General features: G+C 42.4%; 1 non-coding gene across 1 annotated transcript; it reads left to right on the forward strand.

Moving 5' to 3' along the window:
- The first annotated feature begins 3,177 nt into the window (after positions 1-3,177).
- On the forward strand, positions 3,178-3,250 carry trnaa-ugc (transfer RNA alanine (anticodon UGC)). The gene has a single exon. It is a non-coding gene; the product is annotated as a tRNA-Ala (tRNA).
- Positions 3,251-4,150: the final 900 nt, after the last annotated feature.

A 4,150-nucleotide genomic window follows, 5' to 3' on the forward strand; every position in this document is an offset into this window, starting at 1 on the left:
CATAGCATCCAAGTGGCAGTTTCTTCAGCTTTTCTTTCCAGCTCAAATTCAAATTGGATTTTGTGCCATTTCATTTCCAACTTAACAAACAAGAAGTAAAGGGACAAAAATTGCAATTTTTTTAAAGTCAGTGAATGTAAGACTGAACTGAAAAAAAAGCATGTTGATTTTTACAGATCATATTCTCTGTATTTTTCAGCAGACTTAATTTCTTTGGACATTTCTAAATAAAAAGAGCTGCAGATTGGTGACAAAATAAATTTAAAAAACACTTAACCCCATATAGTGAAAGGATCTGATTGTTCTGTTATGCATTGCTTTTTCTTTGGTTCAAAAAGCTAGAAAATCACAGATGCAGGTATGTTGTGTCTTGGCTGTGTTCTGTGTATCTTTTATAACACTGTGCAGCTCATAACAGATAGAAGAGCTTAGGAATTAAAAAAGGATTTCACCTGAAAACTCACAGAGCTTTTTACTTTGTGTACTGTTTATATGTGCCACTAAAATGCTGCACATGTACTGCTGAAATAATAAAATGTAGATTTGTTTAAACAGGTGAACTTCAATGTGGTTCACCTTCACTGGTGGTGGTCAGAGGGCCCGGTGGCGCCAGTGTCCGGCAGCCTCGCCTCTGTCAGTGCGCCCCAGGGCAGCTGTGGCTACAATGTAGCTTGCCATTGCCAGTGTGTGAATGGGTGAATGACTGAATGTAGTGTAAAGCGCTTTGGGGTCCTTAGGGACTGAGTAAAGCGCTATACAAATGCAGGCCATTTACCATCAGAAAGATGGCAACTGCTTCTTTTAGCATTCAGCGCTACTGAAGAGTAGCGTTCACAAATGTACTAACACTTTCTAAGTATAACATCTTGATGCATGCTCAATCATCCAGGTAAGTAGATCAGTACGTCAGTATGATCAAACAGCATGCAAGATGGCTGATTACAGGAACCACCTGAGATTCAGCCTCAGATGCCGACAAGACAGGATTACTCCTAAAAGTCTGCTAAAAGCTGCTTAATGAACGGGTGAGGCAAACAAGTTTTACCATCGACGTGTTAAAATCTGAAGAGGAGTGGATCCAACAGAGACTTATAATGCTTCTAGATGACAATACTCTTAAAAAGGTGTTTGAATTCACCGAGAAGGCTCGTCTAGCACAGCACGAGAAGTCTAAAAACCGGCAACAAAGGAAGTTTGAATTACTTGCTGTACGTCGGAAACCACAGCAAAATACAAAGAGTGTCCTCAGCGGCCAGAAGAGAGAAGGATGCAGAAAGAGCAATTTGAAAGAACAACATTGCAGACGTGGAAGCAGAGCAACTACGGACGGACGTTTCGGCCGGTCTCAGCAAAGCAAAGCCCCCAGCATCCAACATCAGCATGGAGGAGAGGAAGGCACTCACATCACTTAGTAATGACAACAACATTATCGTCCTTCAGGCAGACAAAGGTAGGTGCACAGTTTTGCTAAACCAGCAAGACCATCATGAGAACACTTTGACACTGCTCAGTGATGAAAATACTTATGAGCCCCTAGGACCCAGGAAATGATTACAGGAAGAGGGTGATAGACTGTCTGAAGTAGCAGGTTAGCCTTCTTAGATTGTGACATTTCCATCAGTAATGGGGGACATCTAAAAGCTGATGTGTACCGTAAACCTACGCATACGGATCAGTATTTACGGTTTGACTATCATCATCCAAAGGAGCGTAAACTGGTTGTCATCAGGACGCTACAACAGAGAGCGAACACCATCCCCACAGACACAGCGGCCAAAGAAGCAGAAGAACATCACATCAAGAATGCCCTGAGTAAATGTGGTTACTCCAGCTGGACTTTTGTCAAAGCTGGGAAGGCACCTAAAGAAAGCTCCAGCCGATCCAGGAGAGAAGGACAGCTGCCTTCTCGAAAGCCTGTAGGGATCCCGTATGCATCAGAAGTATCAGAACATTTGAGACGTATTTTTTATAAACATAGCATCTCTGTGGCTTTTAAACCCCAAATCACACTGCGCCAAAAATTGGTCCACCCCAAGGACCGGGGCCCCAACACAAACAGAGTAATATATTGCACGCTGTTAAGTGCCATGAGGATTGCCGGATTTATACATCGGGGAAACCAAACAACCTCTGGCGAAGCGGATGGCACAACACAGAAGAGCTGCCTCGTCAGGCCAGGACTCCGCAGTCTATTTACACCTACAGGCCAGTGGACACTCTTTTAATGATGAGGATGTACACATCCTGGACAGGGAGGAACGCTGGTTTGAGCGAGGAGTCAAGGAGGCCACTTACGTGAAAAGGAAAAGATCATCTCTGAATCGAGGAGGGGGCCTAAGGGTACATCTTTCGCCACCTTACCATGCTGTGATTGCAGCCATTCCCCAACTCTCTGTGAATGTACTCATGGTCATTGATCAGTGGCCATTGATCAGTGGTCATGAGGATCTGCATACCCATGTTTAAGGAAATGACCTCCCAGCTCATTGTTCGTTCAGTGGTGCTAGTTTCATTCATTATGCAAATGTGCTGTTTATAAGATTGGGGGAACCTGCAGTCAGCTGAGACTGAAGAAGTCACTCGGATGAGTGACGAAACATTTCTCCCACTGAAAACGTTACGTCCAGATGAACAGAATCAACTTTTTGGGATTTCTAAGTATAAGTTCGTTTCAAATGCTGCATTCACTGGATATTCTGTATAGGGAGTTTTGGATAACTGAAATCAAAGTAATCATATAGAGAATTACTTATAGAGAATTTAAGAGAACAAATGTTTCAGGATTTCCTTACCTGGATAAGAAAAAAATATACAAAAACCAATTTGCAGTGTGGCAGTTTGGGCAACAAGGAACAGTTGTCCATTCAAAACGAGCACTCTGCCTTTCAAGACAATGAGCCAGACTTTTCAATTGCAGTTTATTCATTTTTCTAAGTAACAGATCATTTCAAGTGCTGTGTTGACTTGATATTCTGGGCATGGCCTTTACAATATTTGAAACGTTCATGTGACCAGGTACCCCTACTAGAAGCTAAATGTCATTAAACTACTTTTGGAAAGAGGAGCAATCCCAGTTCTAGGTTCATAAGCAAAGCCCTGGTGTGTCTGTACTCAGGACTGCATATGTGCAGCTCTGAAACACCACAGATCATGTGACATGTGTACGTTGCAACCACAGGGGGATTAGCTCAAATGGTAGAGCGCTCGCTTTGCATGCGAGAGGTAGCGGGATCGACGCCCTCATCCTCCAAACGGGTGTTTCACTTTAAACCTCATCATGAAAACATTTAATTTGCAGAGTGAACAAATCCCTTAAATCCCTGTGACTAGCTACCCCTACCAGACCTTACTGTTACTGGGCTTTCATTAGTACGTCACGAGACTCAGGAATATATCCTTCACAGAAAACAGCAATGTAATCTTTAGCCATCATCAATGGGCAATTGATATAGTCTGACAAATAATAACTCATATGTCTTCATATATTTTCAGTGGCACACGTCATTGCATTGTGATCTTGCTACCGCAGGAGACACAGGGGGATTAGCTCTTTAAAGTTTGTATAATAAATAAATAAACTTTATTTACTTTGAATACACTCTAAGTTTTATGTGTATGAGGTAGTTGGTTACTCGTGATGGCCAAATTAAGTTTTCTGAAACACTGAAGCTTGTATAGAAAAAGGGTTCATTACTCAAAGCTTTTTAGCACCGTCGTTTTTGGTGCCATCTGGTGGCCAATAATATCACGAGCCGCTTGACTCTACAAAATAAAATGAACTGCTTCATTATGATTGTCCGCTCAGTTGACAGCCACTGTTTAATGTCATTTGAGAGTTCTGTGATGTTGGGCTACCATTGTATGCTTGATCATGTACAGTAAAAAGACAATGTCTGTTTGGGTAGGTGATGAGAGGGATTTCACTGTGCAAACTTGTATGTTTTTGTGACGATGCCTAAAAGAAAAGTCTTTTGGAGGATGCGGGCATCAATCCCGCTAAACAGCCACTTCACAAGCGCATGGCACAACATAGAAGAGCCACCTCCACAGGACAAGACTCAGCAGTCCATCTGCATCTTAAGGATAAAGGTCACTCTTTCGAGGATGCCAATGTTCACATTTTGGACAGAGAGGACAGATGGTTTGAAAG

This window comes from Oreochromis niloticus, linkage group LG3 (genome assembly GCF_001858045.2).
Source record: "Oreochromis niloticus isolate F11D_XX linkage group LG3, O_niloticus_UMD_NMBU, whole genome shotgun sequence".
NCBI classification, from domain to species: domain Eukaryota; kingdom Metazoa; phylum Chordata; class Actinopteri; order Cichliformes; family Cichlidae; genus Oreochromis; species Oreochromis niloticus.